Source organism: Phodopus roborovskii, unplaced genomic scaffold (genome assembly GCF_943737965.1).
Source record: "Phodopus roborovskii unplaced genomic scaffold, PHOROB, whole genome shotgun sequence".
In the NCBI taxonomy this organism is placed as follows: Eukaryota; Metazoa; Chordata; class Mammalia; order Rodentia; family Cricetidae; genus Phodopus; species Phodopus roborovskii.
The window spans coordinates 18,408,655-18,433,945 of NW_026126424.1; positions in this window are offsets into that span (position 1 = coordinate 18,408,655).

Below are 25,291 nucleotides of genomic sequence, written 5' to 3' on the forward strand. Positions count from 1 at the left end.
GCAACAGTGCCTGGAACAGAGACATCACTCAGGGCAAAACTTGACAATCAAAAATATGCTTGCTAGAAATGGGAAGATGTGAGGGTGATGTCCAGAGGTTTGCTCCTTGGGTGACATCTGGCTTCTCATGGGAACTAACCATGGAGTTCGCCCTCTCATCTCCCAACTGATGGCTGACAGCGGGAGCATGTGGACTTTTGGCTGCTTACCACTCTTTGCTACAAGGCTCTGAAGGAACAGGAGGGAAAGGAAGTAACATGTTCTGTAGTGGTTCAAGGCTGTGCCTGTGCAGTATGGAGAACATGGAATTAAAGGCACACAAAAACAAACAAAAACAAATAAACAAAAAACAAACAAAAAGAATACTGAACACTGGCAGGTCCTCTACTGGAGTTCCGGGCCCCTCCCAGAGATTCGCCTATCTCTGCAGGACCACTCTGAGTTCCTGCCTGCAGGATCCTTGACCCCCATGGCAGGGCCTCTGCTAAAGAGGCCTCAGCTGGAAAGTGCTAGGTCCCAGCTAGATCTGCCAATCTATGCAGAAACATCCTGAGTATCAGCCCAGCCTTTGTCCCCTAAGGCCAGGCCTTGGCTAGAGGTGAGTCTGGGACCAATTCAGGTGGACTCTTCCCTACACCCTCTCCCCGGGAAGGTTAGCCCCTGATCCCCCTGCCCCTGTCCTGTCCCCATCGAGAGCGACTTTGGAGCTCTGATACACCCCCATCTACCTAACAAGGAGCCTACCCTCCCCGTACCCTGTGCCCTACCCTACCCACTGTCCCACTGCTCTGGTTGAGCACTGGGACAGAGGATGGAGGCAACAATCCAGACACCTCCTGGGAACTTCTGGGAGAGGCTCAGAACACAGGAGACCTGCCTATCCACACTGGACCACCTATAATTTCCACCTGCCTGGTCTCTGACCCCCACCACAGGTCCTCTCCTGGAGTTCCAGGCCCCTCCCAGAGATCCTCCTATCTCTGAGGGACCACTCTGAGTTCCTGCCCGCAGGATCCTTGACCCCCATTGCAGGGACTCTGCTAAAGAAGCCTCAGCTGGAGAGTGCCAGGCCCAGGCTACATCTGCCTATAGACCTAACAAGGAAAATCCTGAGTCCCAGCCTTCTGGATCTTTGACACCAATCATCAGTCTTCTGCTGGAGCATGATCGCTGACCTCCTAGCCGGACCCCTGCCGGTGGAGAGACATCCTAGAGATGTGGGTTGAACCTCTGGCCCACCTAAGCCCACTGGGGAAGACCCATAGAGAGAGGGAGAGACCCCACCAAAACCTAATGGAAGAAGCTATGGGAAGATGGCAATACAAGAAAACACCTAAGGACAGAAAGACAAGCATGACACCATCATAATCTAGGGAATCTACACCAACTAGATGGAACACACACACACACACACACACACACACACAAAAAAAAAAAAAAAAAAAAAAAAAAAAAAAAGATAAAGCAGAAGGGAACCATTTAAAAACTATCCTCATAAAAAACGATAGAGGCCCTCAAATAAGATTTCAGAAAATCCCTTTAAAAAATGGAAGAAAAACAAACAAAAAGTGGAAGAAATGAACAAATTTCTTAAGGAAAGTAAAGAAAGTACAGAAAGCCAAGAAAAAAACAATTAAGCAGGTGAAGGAAACGGTTCAAGACTTGAAAACTGAAATAGGCACAATACAGCAAACACAAACTGGAAACGGTTCAAGACTTGAAAACTGAAATAAGCAAAATACAGAAAACACAAACTGAAGGAATGCTGGAAATAGAAAAACTTGGCAAATGATCAGGAACTATAGATGCAAGCATCACCAACAGAATTCAAGAGATGGAAGAGAGAATCTCAGGCACAAAAGATAAACTAGAGGAAATGGATTCATTCATTCAAAGAATATTGTAAATCCAACAAATCCTTAACACAACACATCCAGGAAATGTGTGACACCATGAAAAGGAAAACCTAAGAATAATAGGCATAGAGAAAGATGAGGAAGTCCAGCTAAAAGGTGCTGACACATATTCAACAAAATCATCGAGGAAAACTTTTCCAATTTGAAGATGAACATGACCATGAAATTACAAGAAGAATACCAAACACCTAAATAGGCTGGGCCAAAGAAAAAAGACCCATTGACATATAATAATCAAAACACCTAAAATACAGAATAAAGAAAGACTATAAGAGCAGTGAAGGTAAAAGAACAGGTAACATATAAAGGCGGACCTATCAAAATTACACCTGACTTCTCCATGGAAACCTCCAAGGACAGAAGATCCTCGATAGATGTTCTATAAGTACTAAGGGTCCACGGACCCTTAGTAGCCAAAGTTACTATACCCAGCAAAACTCTCAATCACTACAGATGAAGAAAAAAAGATATTTAATGACAAAGCCAGATTTTCCCAATACGTATCAACAAATGCAGCCCTACAAAAGTTTTTGAATGAAAACTCCAACCCATGGAAGTTAACTACACCCACAAAAATGTAGGCAACAGATAATCTCACTACACCAGGAACCAAGGGTAAAGCAGGACAAATATATCCACAATACCACTGCCAACAACAAATCTAAAACAAACAAACATCAACATTCAATGGTCCTTATTCATCCTCAACATTAATGATCATAACAAACCTATAAAAATACACAGACTAACAGAATGGATATGAAGACAGAATCCATCATTCTTCTGCATACAAGAAACACATCTAAGCTTACAAGATAGACATTACCTCAGGTAAAGGATTGGGAAAAGATCTTCCAATCAAATGGAACCAAGATGCAAGCATGTGTGGCTATCTTAATAGCTAAAATGTTAGACTTTAAATCAAATTAATAAAAAGTGATGAAGACGGTAATTTCGTACCCATAGCAGGAGAAATCCATAAACACAAAGTTTAAATTCTGAACATTTATGCCCCTAATACAAAGGCACACATATTAGAAAAAAAAAAAAAAAAAAAAAAAAAAAAAAAAAAAAAACATTACTAAAACTCAAACCTCACATAAAACCACACATACTCATAATGGGAAGATTTAACACAACACTCCCACCTCTAAACAGGACCACCAATCAAAAACTCAACAAAGAAACAAAATTACTAACAGAAGTTATGTCTAACCTGGGTTTAACAGACATCTATAGAACATTCCATCCAAACACAAAAGAAAATGCCTTCTTCTCTGCTCCACATGGAACCTTCTCTAAAATCGACCACATACTAGGTGACATAACAAACCTCAACAGATACAAGAGATTTGGAATAGTCCACTGTATCTTATCAGACCACCATGCTTTAAAATTGGAATTCAGCAACAACACAAATAGCAGAAAACCTACAAACTCATGGAAACTGAGGAATATGCAATTGCATCACACCTGGGTCAAGCAAGAAATAAAGAAAGAAATTAAGGACTTTCTAATATTCAACGAGAATGAAGACACATCATATGCAAACTTATGAGACACCTTGAAAGCAGTGTTACAAGGGAAGTTCATTGCACTAAGTGCCCATGTGAAGAAAACAGAGGATAACCACATAAGAGAATTAACAGCACAACTGAAAACCTTAGAACAAAAAGAAGCATACTCACCCTGGAGTAGTAGACAACATGAAATATTAGATTTGGGGGCTGAAATCAGCAAAATAGAAACCAGAAAAAAAATACAAAACAATCAGTGTAAAAAAGAGTTTTTTTTTTTTTTTTGAGAAAATCCACAAGATAAACAAACCTTTATGCAAACCAACGAAAAAACAGAGAGAACATGCAATTTAACAAAATCAGAAATGAAAAGGGGAACATAACAATGGACACAGAGAAAGTCCAGACAATTTTCAGGTCATACTTTGAAAGCATGTGTTCCACAAATTAAAATATTCAAAGGAAATGGACAAATTTCTGGATAACTATCACTTACCAAAATTAAATCAAGAACAGACAAACAACTTACATAGAACTATAACCCGCAATGAAATAGAAACAGTCTTCGAAAGCCTTCCAACAAAAATGCCCAGGGCCAGATGGCTTTAGTGAAGAATTATATCAGAAATTCTCAGAAGAATTAATACAAATAATCCTCAAATTGTTCCACAAAATAGAAACATAAGGTTCATAGCCAAATTCTTTCTATGAGGCCTCTATAATCTTGGTACCCAAGCCTCACAAAGACACAACTAAGAAAGAAAAATACAGATCAATATCCCTGATAAACATCGATGCTAAAATACTCAATAAAATACTGGCAAAACAAATCAAAGAATACATCAGAGAAATCATCCACCATGACCAAGTAGGCTTCATCTCTGGATTGCAGGAATAGTTTAACATACAAAAATCTATTAACATGATCCACAATAAACAGACTGAAAAAGAAAAAAACATATGATTATCTCCCTAGATGCCTCTCAATTGAAGAATGGATAATGAAGATGTGGCACATTTGCACAATGGAATACTACTCTGCAGAAAAAAATAATGTTATCTTGAAATTAGCAGGCAAGTGGATGGCACTTGAAGAAACCATCCTGAATGAGGTAACCCAGTCAAAAAAAGAGGAACATAGTATGTACTGACTCCTATATGGATTTTAGGCCTAGAGCAAAGGATAACCAGCTTACAATTCACACCACCATAGGAACTAGGATACAAGGTGTATTCTAAGACATTCATATAATGTCCCTCACAGAACCAGGAAGGGACAAGTCCCCCAGAACACAGGGAAAGTGGAGGGGGCAGCGAATGGAGAGAGAAGTAGGAGAAAATGAGGGGGAGGAAAGGAAAACATGTGCAACCAGGAAGATTGAGCCTGGTTAGGAATAGAAGACAGGAAAGAGAGAGAGAGAGAGAGAGAGAGAGAGAGAGAGAGAGAGAGAGAGAGAGAGAGAGGGAGAGAGAGAGAACATAAAAGAGGGAGCCAATTTTGGTTTGAAGATAAAATTGAACACAAAGAAAGGTCTAGAGATCTACAAGATGGCTGCCAACTAACAATTTGAGCTTCCATGGAAAGGCTACCATAAATACCCTTCCTGGAGAGTGAGATTAACAACTAACTTATCCATGGAGCCCTCAACTAATGCCTGATGCAAACAGGAGCAAACTCCAATACATAAACACTGAGTCGAAGTAGAACCCAGATGCAGATGGATAGGACAAGACCAGGCTGCAGAAACACATAGAGACAGCTTACCTGAACAAGGAGGAGCTAACGGGCTCCCAGACTGACAGCTGGGAAGCCAGCATGGGACTGACTCAGGCCCCTCTGAATATGGGTCTCAGCCAGAAGGACTGAGCTATCTAAGGGACCTTAGACAGTGGAGCCAGGAGGTATCCCTGGTGCACAAAAGGACTTTGTGAACACATCCCCCATGGAGGGATAACTGCCTTAATCTAGAGACAGGAGAGAAGCCCTAGTGCCTACTTCACATGACCTGTCAGACCTACATGACCCCAACTGGATGGCACTCCCCTACATATGGAATTTGTGTGGGGGGTATGGGATGGGAGGGGGATTAGAGTGTATGTGTGAGCCAGAGAGGTTAAAATGGAGGGAATGAGGGATGGAGGGAGGGAGGGAGAGAGGGACAGAGGGAGGGAGAGGGAACTGGGATTGACATGTAAAATAATAAATTAAATAAAAAAATGCTTTGACTCCAAAATTTAAGTTCAAGGACAGGTTACTGGGGAAAAGGATTTCTATTTTTGTTTCCACAGAAAATGAAAACGTGTGGATTCCTTTCAGACTAATATGGTTTGATCAAGCCAGACCGCCTGAAACAGAGTACCAGGTGATCCTCCATTCAAAACAGCTGGACAAAGCAGCCTTACAGACTACAGCCAGGACATCTGAATCTTCTTCGAATCTCCCATGACAGCGCCCCTTACCAGCAGGAATTAGTTTGAAAGAACGATGCCCAAATTCCCAAATATTGTCTATAAATGTTTGTTTTCGTTTAAATGGACTTGGTTATATAAAATAAATTAAAAAAAATAAGAGAAGAAATATACTTATCACAAAATTGACCTTAAATTTGTATCAATAAATGAAAATCCATTCCAACATAAAGTATTCATATCTATACCATAATTCCCTTTTTACCTTTAAAAAGTATTGGCTCTGATCATTAACCATTTATAACCAAACCCATTTAAATGAAAACAAACATTTATACACAGTATTTGTGAATTTGGGGGTCATTCTTTCCAAACTACTTCCTTCTGATAGGGGACGCTGTTATTGGGATCCTAAGAATATGCAGAAATCCTGGCTGTTGTCTGTAAGGCTGCCTTGTTCAAGCTGTTTTGAATGTTGGGTCACCAGCGACTCTGTTTCAGGGGGTCTGGCTTGATCAAACCACGTTAGTCTGGAAGGAATCCACAGCTTTTCATTTTATGTGGAAACAGAATTAGAAATCCTTTACCCCAGTAACTTGTCCTTAGACTTGAATTTTGGAGTCAAAGCATTTTTAAAATATATAAATTGAATTAGTCTTGCAGTATTTCCTTTAGCAGTTGTTTCTTCAGCAGTCAAACTATATAAAGACAATATAATACCATACAGTATACAGATTACTTTTGAGCTTTTCATTTTTACAAGGCTTTATTATTGCTCTCTTTCTTCTGTTATTTTTTAATTTTTTTGAGTCAGGGTTTCACTGTGTAACTCTTATCTCTTGGAATTCACTCTGCATACCAGGTTTATTTTGCAAAAATAGAGATCTGCTTGCCTCTGTCTCCAGTGTGCTGGGATTAAAGGCCTGTGCCACCACACCCGGTGGTTCTCTGTCTTTTTAAAGCCATTTATTTTTCTCCCAAGCCTATATATATATTTTAAAACACACTGTAAATCTTTAGAGGTTTTCTTAATGTAAAACTGTCTTTACTGTAAATCTTTATCATTTTCTGGCCACGAGTCTTTTATCAGGTAAACAACAACATTGCTGAAATGAAAGTCATAGCTGTGTCAGCTGCTGTTTATCAAAAATGGTGGCGGCTATTTTACCACCAGCAGTGAGAACTGTGCTCACTGCCTTGGTCTGCATGCTGCCAGCTTGGAGATGTGGTCACTGCCACCACCAGCTCTTGTATAACCCAATAAATTTTTAGCAGTACTTCTTAAATCTGTGAGGTTTTGTGCCACTTATGCTGAGTCAGGAAACTTTTCTTAAAGGAGCAGCGCACAAATCTCTCTTTAGCAAAACAGAACCCAACTGAGAAAAATGCTGCTACCAAAAGGTCTTGATCGTCTCTGTTCTTTTGTTCCAAAACCTTTTTTTTTTTTTAATCTTTTGTTAAATTGTATGTGGAAGTTCTTATTAGCCACGTGGGCACCATATGTAAGGAGTATTGTTTTTCCGCCTACTGCTGGTCTTGTCCCGCAGCTGCGCCAGCCCCAAATAACGCAGAGACTCTGTATTTGATATTATTCTGTTGGCCAGTTACTTTTTCTTATCTGCTAGCTCTGTCTTAATTATTAACCCATTTCTATGTATTTCCACGTGGTCTTACCAGGGAGAGGCGGCTGGTGGTTCTGCCTCCTCCAGACTCTCCATCTTGACTCCCAGTGTTCAGTATTCTATGGCAAGAAATAGCTGATATAATTCAGATTAAATATATTTAAAAATATGAAGTAATTCCTTGAGGATTATAAGTTCATCAGAAGTAAATATTTTTTCACAAGCATGTCTGGTTATTCCAAATCAACCCCCTAATCATTGCTGTGAAACGCTATAAAATATGTTAGGTTGACAATTTTAAAAATTTATTTCTATTTATCAAAAGATAACATTACCATTATGATGCAAGCACTTATGCATTTAAAATATAACTCCAATGTCTCTACTACATCATGCAATTGAAGTAATTAATTACTTTTAAATACTCACCAGGCTCTGGGGCTGAGGAGATGGAAAAGTGAGTAAAGCACTTGCTGCGAAGCCTGAGTGCCTGGAGTTGTGTGACTCTATCTCTGCTGCTAGAGGATGAAGAAAAGCTGGAGGATGAAGAAAACCTTCTTGGCTATTTAGTCTAAATGCTAAGCTTTCAGTGAGAGCATAACCCTTAAAACAACTAGAAATGTGATTGAAGAAAGATATTTCTAGATCAACTTTTGCCCTCTACTTGGGTTCACACTCATGAGTGTACTCACATATTCAATAGATACATGCGTGTGTGCGTGCGCGCGCACGCACACACACACACACACACACACAGACCACATGTTTACACACATGAAAATTTGACAGAAGGAATCATCTCACAGAAATCATCTCCTTCATTTCATATTTATTACCCAATTTACTGAGACATTTTCCAGCCTGAAGGTGTTCATCCATTTCAGTTGTCATGTCACTGCATTTTGGGTTTTAATTCACCTCAGACTATTTTTTGTACAAAAATACAGTAAACCTGATTTACCAAGAGCATTAATAGCAACAGATAATACATTTTAGGAGCTTTATTTTCACTCTTTAAAAGGTGACAGTGTAGGCTTCCTCCTCAGATTTTTCTTGCAGCTGGGAGAACTGGGTCAGAAATCACCAGATGCCCGAACCTAACTCTAGAGAGGTTAAAGATTTGCTTGTGACTCACACTTATTGAAGGACTAATTTGGGATTTGCAACCAAATTTTCCTAATGAAGCTTTTACTTTTCACTCTATATAACACAAAACTGCTAACATTTTAAGGTGCTTGCATACAATATTTTATACTTTTATAAAATTATGTGTTTAGTACCACTTTCATACTTACAATTTCACTTATGATCCTGCATTTACTGAGTAGTACTAGGTTATCCAAACTCATGGACACCAAGACAAAAGTTTAGGTTTAGGAAATAAAAGACTAAAATATTATTCTAGACTGTACAATTATTTCTAACAAGGCAATAATAAGGGGTCAATGAAATCAATGACTAAAACTTGGGAAATATTGAAACCAATTTATACTTTAATTTGTCATGCTAGTTTGCATAATATTATGTTGGTAATATGACCATAATTACAAAGCAAATGAATAATAGATTAAAAGATGCAAAACCTCCACTGGGGTGTGTGAATGAACAGAACAATAAATGCAGAATGGTGTGAGAGGAAAATCTTTGTGTTCTTTGGAAAGAAGTGCAAAGTCTGTCTTCACTCATATCTCTCTGGCTGTAATCTGACAGGTAGTATATAACATAGCAGAAAGCTTTGAACATATTTAAGTTTTATGACCAGAGTCCAGCAAATTACTCTGGGAAAATATTTAGCAATGTTCTGCAACCTTGAATGACTCTCTCCTCTCTCTCCTCCTTGCTTTACTCTCCCCTCTCTCTGTCTCTGTCCCAATAATGCTTGTGGCATGTAACAAAGCATTGAGATACACACACACACACACACACACACACACACACACACACACACGTGCGCGCGCAACAGGTGGACACCCTATCTTCAGTTTTCATTTCCTATTATATTGGCTCTCTTATCTTGATTGACATCTATGAAGCCCGTGGATTTATCAATTGTAAAGAGACTATATTAACATCTTAACTCAAGAACACCAAAAAGTAAGAATATATGTTGTTTGTCTCATCTTCATTTGTTTAATTTTTATTTAGAACTTTAATTCATATTTTCTCTAAATTGGATTCCATACTGAAATTCTGAGCATGAATAAATTAACATTAGCTGAGTCACCATTACACACACACACACACACACACACACACACACACACACACATATATATATATATATATATATATATATATATATATCCAGAGCTACACAAGAGAACAACTCAAAGAACTCAAAGTCTCAAGCAAAATATAAAAAAGAAAAATTTCCCTGTAACGATTCCTTTTTCCACCTTAAGCTATTTAAAATATAAAAGGCAATTTCTCACTTTCCAATGCTACTGAATAAGTTCTCAGAGGTCCTAGTTACTGTATTTTTTTTTAATCTTAAATGTCAATATTTTACTGATTCTATGTGGCATTTTATTCCTTTATATAATATATAAAATAAAATGCCATAATTTGATCAAGAGTAAGTATTGATACAACTTTGCCATCTTAAAATCTACATTTGTTTTCTTAGAGCAATAGTGCAGAAGTTGGTTAAAACACTAATATTTTTGTTTTGACTTGCCATAATGCTTCTGTTTTACTCTGCTATGAGAGACATTTCTAAAATTTTGCTCAACAAAGATACTTTCTCTTGTTGTGGAAGAACACCTGACCTGTAATTAGAAGACTGGAATAAGACATTAAACTTAGGTCTGGGAGACTCATCTCAACAGTGCCAGTTTATTCAGCCAAATCTGTGATAACAATGGTCAGTTTTATTATTTTTAGTCAAAAATGGAGAAATTTTTTTACTCTAACCTTTGCCATCATAAAATATTATATTATAACCACAAGAAAAGAAAAACACAACTAACTTTTAAAATCAACTAAAGGACTGTAGATAGCAACAGACACAGCAAGCAGTGAACCATTAAACTCCAGTACATAGAAAAAGATGTCTGACTTGTCCTTGAGATAATTCTATGGCTGGGTGCAGGAATTCTCTTCTCAAGATGAACATGTCATTTATCATTGTGGTATCATTAGAATAAGTGTGCTTTTGCAAAGGAATGGGGTTCAGTTCCCAGCACCCATGTTGGGAAGCTCACTACCATCTGCATCTCCAGTTCAAAAGATGTTATGCCCTCTTCCTACCTCTGTGGAAACCTATACTCATGTGGTTCACTTGCATCCAATCATAAACACAGTTATTCATATACTGAAAGTATATACATTATTTTTCTCAATGCTTGAAGTCCGTTGTTTTGTTATCTGGTTGGCATAGTTGCTGTAAAACTTAAATGTTGCCTTGGTCCTTGGGTGAGGCAACCTGAAGTTTGAATAGAGCATTTCCAAAACAATAGATCAGAGTCAACTGGAGCCACCAAATAGTTTTTCAACAAAATGGAATTAAGAAAGTATTAATTGTGCTTTGCAAGAGCAGCAAGGGCAGAAGACTACAACAAGACCAAATGAGCAGCTGCAGAGAATCCTAGAAGACTGGTAGCTTTTACTGAATTGGACATGATAACTACTCTCAGACAAGTACAATGTAAGCCTTTTGTAGGAAACAGTTCACTCTGTGTCTCTTGGTTTTGTGGTCTTAAACTCAGGATGGAAGCTTGAGATTAGGGAATTACAGTTCTTACTCAAATGTATATTCTCTTTTATTTCTTAGGTCTGACTGAATAGCCAGTTACATTTAGTGTTACCATTTATCCTCCAAATCTGTGTTTGAGTAAAGCTTTGCTATTGGTTCCTGCTTATCTTTATAATACAAAGCTACTTTTCTTTTCTTTTCTTTTTTTCTTTTAGGTAGCAACCACAAGCAGTTTTTTTAATTGATTGATGAGTCTATTGTTTGTTTAAATTTTTATTTATTCATGAGGAATGTGTGCATTATATGTAAGGGTAGAAGGAAAGGCCATATACTTACCATAGTGCACATATGAAAATCAGATCAACTTTGTGGATTCTGTTTTCACCTTTTCTATGTACATGAGTTTTAGGAATTGTTCATCTCCCAAAAAGTAAGATAACTAAAGCTAGGTATAAACTTAAATCAGGCACACTTGAAAAGTTCCTACCATGTAAAAGTTCAAAGAGAATTAAGGATCCAAAAATTGGATTGAACATTTCTTTGGGAAACTTCAGATCTAACTCTGTAAGGTATTTCCATTTGGAATGTCTTGATGTTAAGAAAATGAAAATTGTTACTTAGTATCCTTTATATTGAGTCTTGAATAACTCATTTTACTGGAGGGAAAACCAAGAGATCTAAACAAAGCATTGTGCTAAATCAAACATGCCTCCCAAACTTGGTGATATGGATTGGACAATATTGAAAGACCTAGAGTTTGGAGAGGATCACATCAAAACAGGCCCCATGACATTTGAAACACTCCTAGAAATTTCACTACCTAACTTAATTTTTCCTAGGTTTCTTGTGTTGCTTCATCAGATGCTTTATTATGCTTATAGTCAGACCTCTGTAATACCTGTATTTTTTTTCCTTGTTAATCAAAACAAATCACGTTCTTCTCTCTTGTTCTCATTAGGCAGTGTGGCTGGCTTGGTACACACTATGGGGATCAACAAAGTGTACTGTAAGTAATAGAATTTCTGAGCAGCTTCTAAAACTTTGGTGAAATGTCATTGAAATGGATTAACAAAGATGTCTGTACTATTGAAATTATAGTCTATTTAAAACTACTAAAAAATTAATTTTGTATAAGACTTCTACTTTAAAATGATGTCTATCCTTGTTGTTCTCAATATGTGTATAACTTACCAACTTGGATGTTTTGCAATTGGGGAGTTGACTTATTGCATAAAAGCGTTGCTCTGCAAACTTGAGGACCTGAGTTTGAATCTTTAGCAATCATATATATATATATATATATATATATATATATATATATATATAAAACAGTTATGGCTAGAAATGTCTATAAAGGCATTTACAGGTGGTGGCTCATGACTTTAATCCCAGTAGGTGGGAGGTAGAGGCAGGCGGATCGCTGTTGTTTGAGGCCAACCGGGTCTACAGAGCGAACCCTGTGACAGGCACCAAAGCTACAGAGAAACTCTGTCTCTAATCATCCTTCCCCCAAATGAAATGTCTATAAACAATGTTTATCTCTTTACATTTGTACATTTGTTTAAGTAACTAAGAATTTCATTTGGTTTAATATTTAATAGATGTACTTAATTGGAATAGTAGGTAGCTCTATCTTGTACAGTGTAATTTTGATTTCTTGCCTGCTTTGCCAGCAACTTTATGTGTGTGTGTATGTGTATGTGTATGTGTATGTGTATGTGTGTGTATGTGATGTGTGCTATGTGTGTTGTGGGTATATGTTCATAAGTATGTGCACACATGCACATGTATATAGTTGTCCTTACTGGTGGATATGCATGTAGAAACCAAGGCTGGAGTTAAGCGATATTTATTTACCATACTCCTTTTTGTGAAACATACTCTTGCACTGAAACTGGAGATGACTTTTTCAGCTAGATTTGTTGGCCAATGATGACACTGGACATGCTCAGTCCTGCTCTACCCTGTCCCAGCTCAGTGGTTACTGGCCTATGCTGCCTAATTATGATTTGACTTGGGTTCTGGGGATTGGAACTCATTTTCTCATGGTTGAGGACCTAGCACTTTACTCACTGAGCCATCTTCCTAGCCCTTGAGTAACTTTAACTGCAATTTTAGAAACTGACTTTAAAACATTTTATTTAAATAGCTTTGCTCCAAAGGAATGCCTTTTTAAGTTAGCTGACTTTTCTACTTATGGAATAAAGAAAATAGAATGTTAAAAGTTGTATTTTGTAGCTCAGACTTCTAGCAGGGATAAAATCCCCAAAGAGCAGAAATTCATTGAAGTATTTTAGAAATTCTTCCTCGGTTTTACTATTCAGGCTCTTGCTAACATTTTAACTATACAGTTGAGAAGCTGGGAAATTGGGTAGAAAATAGCTATTGAGGGCTCAAAGCCTGATCAGAGATTCTGTCAGCCTCATGAGGCTAATAAGAGAAAACTGGAACTCAGACATTAATAAACTAGGGACTTGCAGGCTCAAGATCCTGCATGGGAACACAGATCAGAGATCCCCAGTCGAGGACAGTAGCTTCTTTTCACTTGAAGCTATCAACTGATTTGTGAGTTTGAATTGACAGGATGAATAACTAAGCAGAACTTCTTAAGAATATGAAATCCACAAGCAGTCTATTCATGTCAAGCAGATACACACAAGATTCATGTCACCAAAGTGGATGGGACCTGGTAAAAATGTCTCAGTTTCAGCTGTCACCCTATGTCACAAGAGTGTGCCTTGCTTTTCTGTCTGTCTAAAATTAACCCAAATTTCCTAAGCACTGAAGCCCTTCCTCTGTCTCATTCCCTCTACTTCCTAACTCTGAATAAGTTCATTATCTATTAACTACCAACCAGACATTAAAGAAAAACTTTGAAAAAGCATTTATAATGTATTTATGTAAAATTTCATGAAAATAGACATACTTGCTAGTGGAACTATAATATAAATACATTATTAAGGGCTTTTAAAGAAGAAATAAAATAACAAATTTCATAGCCTAGTTCACAAGTTCAAATGTAAGACCAAGCATGTTGTAAATATATGAGAAATCAACAAATTTCATGAATACAAGTGAGAAATCTTAAACTACATATTTATGAGCAAAAGCTAGAACTTACCTAAAGTGTATGGCACACCAAAGCTAATTTTTTCCTGAAATACCCAACATAGTTTTAGCATATATAATTTAGCTAATGTAATATATAACTTAGCAGAACTAAGGTTTATTATTCTCTAGTATATCCCTACAATCCTCCTGATTCCTACTCCATCTCTCTTCTCCCCCAGATCCACTCCTCCTCTGTTTCCCTTCAGAAAACACCAAGCATCCAGGGATATCAACTGAACATGGGTAAGAAGATACAATAAGAACAGGCACAAATCTAGGCTGGATAAGCCAACCCAGTAGGGGAAAATGGGTCCCAAAATCAGACAAAGAGTCAGAGACAGCTCCCATTCCCACTTCTTGGAATTACAAAAGAACACTAAGCTACACAAACAATATATATGCAGAGAACCTAAGTCAGACCTAATCAGGCTTCAGAATTGTTACTTTAGTCTCTCTGAGGCCCTGTGAATCCTGGTGAGCTGTGTTCTTGTGGTGTTCTTGACCGCACTGACTGTTACAATCCTTCCTTCTCTTCTGCAGGTTATACTGAGCTCTGCTAATGTTTGCCTATGAGTCTGTGCATCTGCTCATATCAGTTGTGATATATTGCTTGTAATCTAAATAAATATAGCTTTCCTGAAGAACAGTGTAGAGCTAAGACACTAGTTAGCCACACACCTAATTAAGAGCTAAGCCACTAGTTACTCCCTCCCCTGCCCCCCACTAAGCCACTAGTTAGGTGCAGAGAACAAGCAGGGGTTGCCACACCTTTAATCCCAGCACTATGGAGACTGAGGCAAATGGATCTCTGTGAGTTCAAGGCCAGCCTGGACTTCATGAGAGTGAATCCATCTAAAAGAGAAACAGAGTTCACACCTTTAATCCCAGCACTTGGGAGGAATAAAAGGCAGGAGCTCAGTGCAGTAATGTGGAGTAGTTGAGGTTTGTTGGAGAGCAGTGCAGCCTGCAGTCACTCTGAGGATGGGATAGTCCCACTTTGGTCTGAGTAGTGGTAGAACTCTCTAGTGGTTTAGCTGCTTTGATTTTCTGATCTTCAGCTCTAACTCCAATATCTGTCTCTGGGTTTTTATTATCCATGCTACAATCAGTTGCTGATGAAACTTCTCTGATGAAGATTATGCTACGATCCTGTCTGAGTAGGAATGAATTTTTAAAAGTGTGGTACATTTAATCAGCTGTTAAAAAAAAAAAAGTAACACCAGGAAATTTGTAGATAAATGGATGGAATGAGATAAAATCATCCTGAGTGAGGTAACTCAGACCGAGAAAGACAAACATGGAATGTATTATCTCTAAAATTATTGATAATTATAGTACAACTCACAGACCCAGGCAGTTAAGTAATGAGGAGGGCTCAAGGGGAAACCCCGTGGATCTCCCTGGGATGGTGATTTAGGACAGATTTTGGGGGTGGACTGTGATCAGATGGGAATAGGAGAGATCATGTAGGAGGAGAGGCTGGAGAAATAGAGTACTTGAAGATAGGCCTGGAATTGGGGGACACTTTGGGGTCAAGGTAGAAAAGAGAAAACCTTGCCAGTGGGGCAGTGACTTAGGCTTCGTGTTGCTCTTGCCCATGGTGGCTTCAAAGCAACAGGCAAGCATCTTTTCTATGAATTTTTATCCCAAAAATTGAATTTCAGGCATAACGCAGAGGGTGGAGCTACCCACTAGTTAACCAATGAGGTCCAGAGATCTGTAAAGACAAGGGACAAAAAAGTGATAAAGCAAGGCAGAGATAGAATCTCAGCCATGTGGACTGAGATTTCTTAGAGGAAAGAATTCGAGTGGCTGGCTGCTCTGTTTCTCTGATGTCTAGGCAAGCTATATTTCTCAGAACACAAACAAAATATAACATAGCATGTATGCAATAATAATTAAGAACACGGCCATAAATTTGATAGAGAGGGGTATGTGAGAGAGTTCAGAGAGAGGAAAAAGAAGGGGAAATTGTAATTATACTATAATCTCAAAAATGTCATTAAAAATAAAAATTTATATAATATAACATGGGATACTACCAATTTACTCATACAGTCTAGTTGGAGTGATCTGAGAATATTTGCAGGAAGCTAGAATAGTAATGCAACACCTTCACTTTCAATAACCCAAAATAGAAAAGAACCTAACTGACTATAATAGATGAACTAAGATATAGCTGAACAAAGTAATACAGCTCAGCAATAAACACATAAACTATTTATATTAACATGAATGTGGATAAGTCTTGTAAGAGTACATAGTCCATATAAAAGCATATGCATATTGTTTTTCATTCCATTCCTACACTGTTTTTAAAAATACAAGCTGACTTAATGTAATAATCACAGTGAAAGAGGCATAGAGCCCAGAGGAAGTGATCATCAAAGGTTAGAAAAAATAATGAGGGCAAAGGATGTATAAATATACAGGTGGTGACATGTGAACCAAATAAGTCAAAATTAATTCAATTACAAACTTAATTTGTAGTTGATTTTATGGCAGTTGTATCTCAAAAAATTTAATAAAAATAAAAAATATAATAACAATAATTATCATAATAATATAAAATAAAGTTTGTGAAAATAGCTCTGGAAACATGAACAATTTTATGATGTCATTTAAATTTTGCCATTCATTTGATATCTTGAGTTCTTGTTCTCTTTTTTAATTGCCTTAAAATGTTCCTTATAATACCTATGCATATAAACTTGAAGCACACTTAAAATAATGTGCAAAAAAATTATAGCAAGGATTTTTATCATTTTGTCGATATCACAGTATAAACACAATGTGAAAGCAGGTGGAAAGGTGTTAATGGCTCTACAGAAAGTATATGTGTAAAAATAAGCTCATTCTTATTATTATAAAATTAAAGCAGCACATGTATTTATACAACTATATCATAATGCAGTATGCTACGTCATTTACACTGAACAATACTAAAGCTTTTTCTTAGGGTAGCCAGCCTGAGAGAATTTTCTGGCTATTTCTTTTCTTTACTCCACATTAAAGTAATGTATGGAAATGTAGATTTAAAATTTTATGCCAAAAAATCTCTAAACATTGCACATAAAAGCAATTACAGCAGCAATTTCGTCAACAAAGCCATAAAGCAGTTCACATAACTTTCCTGTAATAGATGATAGGAGAACTAACAGCTACTAAAATGTACAATTTTCTTTCTGGCAATATGACACAACTCTACCTAAATTTTAATTAATTAATTATAGTGTGGGGGCATAATGTATGTAGAGATATGTGTGTACGTGTGTGAGTGTTGTATCTGTTTGGTGTACATGGTATGTTTTGGTGAATGCATACGTGTGTTGTGTTGTGTTCTTGTGTGTTTGTCTGTGTTTTTGTGGTATTTACTTGTGTGCATTTTGTGTGTGTATTTCTTTGTGTATTGTGAGGTGGATGGGGATAGTTGTGTGGGGGTGGGTGGATGTTGGGGTGCATTCCTATGTGTGTGTGTTAGAGAACAATGCTAAAGAATGGTATCCTTCTACCACATGGGTGTTTGAGATTCATTTCATGTCATAAGGCTTAGTAGTTCATACCTTATCTGTTAGACCCTCTTGTCAGCTCTGTGAGTCTGTATACCTGATTTTTTTTCTTCTTAGTGACAGGTGACTGTCTAATGTCATCACTATAGATAACATTTATTAGCAAGTATCATGACCTTTCACCCCAAATTTCTTAGCTGAAAATGAGTACAATACAAATTTTGGAACATTTCAATTAAATATGAAACCTGGATACATTTAATACATTCATTAAGATATGTAACTATCAAAATTAGTTATTTATAACCAGTACTAATTAGTATTTGCAAGGCATAATCTAAGTTTTTCCTAGGTATCGATTCATTCTCTTGATTCTTCCTAAACATGCTATAGTGAGTAGTTACATTTTGCCAATCTTAGCAGATGCTGTTTTATTCAGGGAAGTCAGTGTAAGATGTTGTAAGAGGTAGAGTCATGTTCTCTACCTAACCATTTCTAGTACTATCAGTGAATTTGCTCATTAATTGTCATTATTTTTAGCATAGTTATTTAGTAGGGAATGTGATCCAAAGATCAATAGTAAAAGGCAGTTTCCAGACAAGGGGAGAAAAACTATGTGAAGAAGAGGCAGAGGCTGTAATAACAGAACAGAGGCCAAGAATCACCAAAGCCCCAGGAAAATCTCTAGGTCCAAGATAGAGGAAAAAATAACTCTCTATCTCACTGGATCAGAAGTAATTCTTCTGGCAAATGCCTTGACTTATACTTCTGACCCAAGAAATAAGTCAATAGATTTATGTTGTTAAATATTCTGATTCTGGTTTACACATTTTTCTATGACCCCCTGGTGCAAACAAGTTCTGAAATTCCATCCAGAAATCCAGCCCCACAGTGCAATTTGCCATGTATTTTCATTACATATGTATTATATGCTGCAATTATGTGTCAAAAAGGCAAAAACCTGTCCTCTAAAATAAAGAATAAATAAAAATAAACTAGCTGTAAAAAATTCTAGAAACATGCATATAGATGGGTACTGCAGTATGGGATACCTCAATGAAGGAATAGATCAGTAGATATAGGGCTAAAAAAAGGGGGGGGGGGAGTAAAGACTGATACATAAAAAGAAAATTAAAATTACTTACTTTTGAAATATGTATAATATTTTAGCTCTGCACAAATCCTGAAATGTTAGGAAGTCCAATAATCAAACAAGAAATAAATTTTATTTAAAAAACAAAGAACATGGCTAGAGCTATCATAAATTGCCTGGCACAAAATAGCCATCATAAATAACCACACACATGACTGATTTAAGATTTCGGTCCAATTGCCCAGAAAAAGTCAACAACCTCCTCAAATACCTCACCTCTAAAAAAATAACACAGTCTGAGTAATCTGATGTGTCAAAAAAATGAAAATAAAATAAAACTACCATTAACATTTAGTAGTGGCAAAAAAAATGTCTGATACAAACATAATGTTTTACTGTTGTTTGGGATTGCTTTTACTTTGCCTTGGGAGAGAAGCCATTATATTTTTACTGAAAGTGTTGAGATGTTTTCTTTATATGATAGGACAATTGTTTAAAAAAAATGGTTAGCACATCTCTGGCATGTATTAGGATAATGAACCTACTCTAGTATCATAATGTACTTTAGAAATATGATAAGGATGACACTGCTGCAGACTCTTAGAGATACTGGTGAAGGTCATTGTTCATGTATAGCAATGCTATTCATAGTTTAACTGTTATGCTAATGATGCACTCAAAATACAAATCAGGGACTCTCCAGAACTCATGTGGATTCTGACATAGGATGGAACTCTCCAGACTAACATTGAGCTACATCCACAGGCTCCATTTACTCCAGGCATTCCTAATCCTATGGCTATACTGATCTCAATCACCCAACAAGTTTCCTTTGTAAAGTCATGTCTGCAGCTTGCTTAAGCATATGTGACAGGGTGGTGGTTCTAAATACTGCTAGAATCCCACAGCTCTTCTAGGTGTTGTTCTAAGGAGAACTTTCTGTTGTGACTTGGCATTTTTGAGAAGTCTGCTTGGCTTCCAAATCTATTAATTACATAGTTGACATCTACTTTGGTCTGTTGTTATCTCAAAGCTCAGGCATTCTGCCCATCTGGGAATTAGTATCATTAGCCATCATATGCATAGATATGTACCTCCTGGAGCAGCAGGTAGAGAGAACCTGTGCCCACTTAAAATATGGCTAGGAACCCTGCGTGGTATTTGTCCTAAGGATTTTGAGGAAAAGCATTCTAGCATTGACAATTACCAGATGCAGAAGTCCTTTTGGCACCTCTTTTTTTTTTTTTTTTTTTTTTTTTTTTGATGTTGTCAAGTTCCAATGACCTTCTAGGTACACTCCATTAAGTTCTCACCAAATTATTATACCAACTGATTAGCCAACAGACTATGGATTGCCAACCTTACTACAATATTTCTAAGGGATTGAGGGAAAGATATCATCACCAGTCTAAAACAAGAGAGTTCAGGGAACATTTGAAAGTCTGTGTATTTAGTTCTCTTTTATTGCTCATATGGACTCTGTTAGTGTGGGAGAATATTTCTTTATTGACATAAATTAAGCTTCCTTTGAATCAAACTCATAGAGGTTAACTCTTAAGTTCAAAATCATCAAATAAGTGCTATTTTTCTTATGCTTCTCACTTTTAATTGTGATTGTGTATATGCATGTGCTCACTTGTGTAGGGTATATGTGTGTTTCTATATGTACTTGCTTAAGTGCGCATGTGTATGTACATATTGTATGTGGTAGTGTGTGTATATCTGTGTGTATTTATTTGTGTTTGAATCTGAGGCATGCATACATGTATGTATGATCTGTATGACAAATCACAGACAACCCATTGGTAGCCATATTTTGGCTTATGTGTGAAAGATACCTTAAAATCAAATGATATGAAAAATGAAAATAGAAATTATTATGCTTTGATGTAATAATTACTTTTCAGACAATGTTTGCTACAGTTCCTTATAAAACACAAAAAGCCATTTAACCTAGTAATATATCAATGCCTAATTAATGTAGTATATTATTGAATATTTCTAGACTGTGTAATTATTAACAGAGACATGATCTCCCAGTCGAAGCAACGCCTTCTCATTCAAATTACAGGCAAACAATAGGAAAATTGAGCACTGTCCTTTTTGTTTTCTTTGAGAAAGTCAAGAAATACAAATTTATCTGGACATTATCTTCTCAAGGGGAATGTACTGATGAAATCAGCTGGCTGTTTTCAAGTTTCATCTTCTCTATTTGTGTGTGCATTTGTGACAAGGTCCCACATAGTGCAAGCTGCCCTCAAACCCCATGTGTCATAAGGACAATCTTGTACCAATGTTCTTGTGTCACCTGCTTGGACGCTAGGATTACAGGTATATGTTGCCATAGTAGGCTCAGAAATTTCATTGTCTAATTGACAATATCACTTTTATTTCCTTTACCTTTCTTCCTCCCTCCGTCCCTCCCTCCCTCCCTCCCTTCTTCCTTCCTGTCTTTCTTCCTTCCTTACCTTGGGTTATTGAGAGATAGGTTTTATTTCAGTGAGAAATTTCAAGATGCCGTCCATTACTGCAGAGAACTCAAGGCAGCGGAAACTTGAAGCAGCTAGCCATATTACAGCTTCAGTCAAGAAAGAGTAGAGAAAAATATGCATGCTTGCCTGTGATCTAATTTCTTTCCATTCTGCCTAGGGAATGCCCCACCTGCATTTGGCCTTGAAATTCAAAGAACATTATCTTGATACGATATGTTCATTTCCTGAGTAAAGAAGGATATTTTATCTTCAAAATATTTTTTTTTTGGAAATTTGGATTTAATATAAAATGTTATGGAGATTCCCATAACAGTTTAATGGACTGCAATGGCACACTAAAATAACATGACAAATAGTTCTAATACATTTTAATAAGTACAGTAAATCTTCACAGGTAGAATGGGTTGATGTTAATTGTTAATATCCAGATAAAAAACAAGATGCATTTAGATTACTGCCATACATTTTCTCTTCCCCTTCCCTCTCTCTTTCTCTATATGTGTGCTTGGTGTTATATTTATATTTGAAATTTGCATCTCTAATTTTCCACTTGAAGTAAAATTCACAAGTACCCTTTCAACTTGACTCATTGTTTCTAAGATCTCCTAATTCCATATTGACTATTACCTAAATTTATCATTATCTATCCCATATGCCTCTACACTTTTGAAAATAGCCTTGCTGGATTTACTACCAGGTCAAGCTAAGCACTGATTAATTCTGTATACAATGAAAGTCACAATGAATACATTACTTCACTACAGCTATAATTTAACTTTGAATTTCCAATACTATAACAGGAACAGTCACTTATTTATAATTGGTAATTTATTCCATATTTATTGATTTGCATTTATCACTTTTTGTTCACTAAGAATTTTCTGAATAATTATTTAATTACTCTATGCTTGGTAGGCAAATTACATACCAGATATACCAAGGTAGAAAATAAAGTGGAGCAGCAAACTAGGTTCTGCCATCAGTGTTGTATAAATTCCTACAGCATGATTCAAATGTGAGTACACACAGAGTAAGTTAATGGAGACCCATGAAACTTGGATTGATAATTTCTATAAATTATCAACTTCTTACTTTTTCTTTATTATTTTTAAAATAAAATATTTTAAAGTATTTTTTAAATACATGAAGGAATAATGCAAAGTGTGACTTAATACATTTTATCAGTACTAATTTGTTCTTATTAATTTGTTGTTCTTACTTGTGTTTTGTTTTTTCAAGTTACTACAAGAAAATAATTTATCATTTTATTAGAGAGAGAGAGAGAGAGAGAGACTGTTAACAAGTTTAAGAATGCCCTGGCTGATTATGTGACTGCCACAGAGCTTTTGTGTGAAACAAGAGTGGAAAATAGTTGTCATTGAGTCATTTATATCTTCATTCCTATAAAGTGTGTCCACATTTCTCTTGTTAACTCAGCTAATGTGTTAGAAGTGTTAAATTGATGTGCATGTGTAGTAGTCACATTAATCTAAGGACCCCAGTAGAGGCTTCAATCCATGGGTAATACTAAAATGTTAGTATTGTTTTCTCTTTACATGCATATCTAATGTGGTCCTAAGTGCCACCTCCTCCCAATGGATCACATACTACAGAGTTAGTTGCCATCAAATTGAAAATGACAGTCTTGCTGAAAGGAATTCAGGGACAAAATAGAAGAGACCTTGTGTGCCACTATGTGGAAATGTGCGATCTTTAGAAGGTGGAACTTGTTGTCAAGCATTCAGGGGCAGGAATATTTGAGTGTGCTATTAAGACTTCAGTTCAGAGTACCCTGGTTCAATTCCCAGCAGCTACATGGCAGCTTATAAGTGTCTTAACTGATTCCAGGAGATCTGGCACACACACACATACACACACACACACACACACACACACACACACACGTATATATATCACAATGTACATAATATAAAAGTTAAAAAAAAAGACTTCAGTTCTTTCTCTTTATCCCAAATTTAACTGATATTTTAAGCCTTGAAACATTAAAAAAATGTAATTTTGGAATGCCCTAAAATACAATTTTTAAATGAGATAACAAAAACATTCAATTTCATTTTCACTAATTTCATCTTTATCAGCAGAATATATAAATCTTTTTGGAAACAGCTTTTGAACATTCTATAGCAACTATTCTGGTAGCTCCCATAGGGCATGGAATAACAAAGTCAATATTAGGAGACAGGTTGCTTTAGGAAATGATAAATTCATGGATGTGAATGATAGAGATAGAATTTCTTATGCAATTTTCAGATTTCCTTGACTGTAAAAAAAAAAAAATCACAACTTAATCCCAAGATTCGAATTCTTTGTTGTGAATTTGAATGGTCTTTTAACTTAATTGCTTTTGCTTATGTTGAAGTTATTACAGACCTCTGAATAAAGACCCATGGATCTAAGTAAAAAATGAAGTTGTACATTATATGAATTCAGTTTTTGAAGAATGAACTTTCCTAATATATGAATGTGTAAACATTAAAATTATAAAAACAAGCAATTGTAAAATATAAACCACAAATTTAGCAATATAAAGAACAAATATTTTTTCAATAATGTTTGGATAAATTGGAGGAAATGCTTAATAGAATTGTATGTATTTCCTATGTAGGTGTTATTTATAAGCTCATAGGACTTAGTAATGAAATATTATTACTAAATATTATCTGTGAAAGTCTAAAAATTTTAATGCAATGACTTCTTAAAATTTGCTTTAAATTCAAGAACAGAGAAACATTTCAAAATGTTAAGGAAAAAGTTGCTTCACAAACAGTTGTTTTCAAAATAAAATATTCAAATAGGTGAATATGAATGTGGTAATCAATCAAAGATTTCCAAATGACATATAAATTTCAAATGAAAATTAAAGTTTAAACATATCTGTAGGGATTTCCTATTACTGACTTACATCACCTCCACACATCTGCTTGAGTTTCAGTAATTCTTTGTAAAAGCTAGGTTATGTATTACCTTGTATACAGAAACAAAAACTATTACCCATCTAAATTGTTATTGCCTAAATAATACAGAAGCTGAAAAGTGACTCTGATAAAACCACAGGATAAATTTTTTAAGGTTAGAACCTTTTATCGTTTAACTCTCATACAGTGAAATATCTTGAATTAAACTGGTTTTCAGGTGAAATATTTCTATATAAAAATTTAAATAAAATAGCAATCTATTGTGTTGCCTTGAAGTCTTTATATTGGTAGAATGTCACATATGGCTCCCTTTAGAATAAAGGACTTTGTGAATTAATGAAGTGGGTATTCAGAGATGCATAGCTGGATGAAGGTTGAGATATCCACTAATAGATGTTCTATTAAGAAACAAAAAAAGGAGAATCACAATGGCATCTGTATGCACATATGGAAATTAAATGTCCTATAAATGGATGTCAAGAGTTGACACTGTCATCAGAAACAAAGAAATGGATAAGGAATGGATTCCCCTTACAGTCTCTAGGAAAAAGTATATTGTTGGCAACATTGAAACTTCTAGACTTTCAAAATTTGAAAGATTCAAATTATTTTGTGGTGACTACCTTCAGTGGCTTTAAGTGTAAGACCCTCAGAATGAGGAGTCTTCCAGGTTCGGTCGATACCCCAAGAACTAAATGTCCAGTCCAGTTGCTGCAACACGCAAGAGGCTTTAATGAACAGGAAATGTTTGCGTAAACTGCCTCCTCCAGCATGCAGGCTAGAGAGAAGACCCCCCCCCTCCCCCGGGCCCACGTGTTTTTAAAGGCAAACCCACAAGCTTAGGGAGGGGGTGGGACCCTCTGTCCATTGAGTACATGACCCTTGGAGGCCAGATGGTCTGCTATTAAGGTCAACAGACCTTAGGGCCTCAGGGTGTGCTAATTAATTTTGCCTGGGCATACCAGAGTTGCAGCTATCTCTTTGTTTCCTAA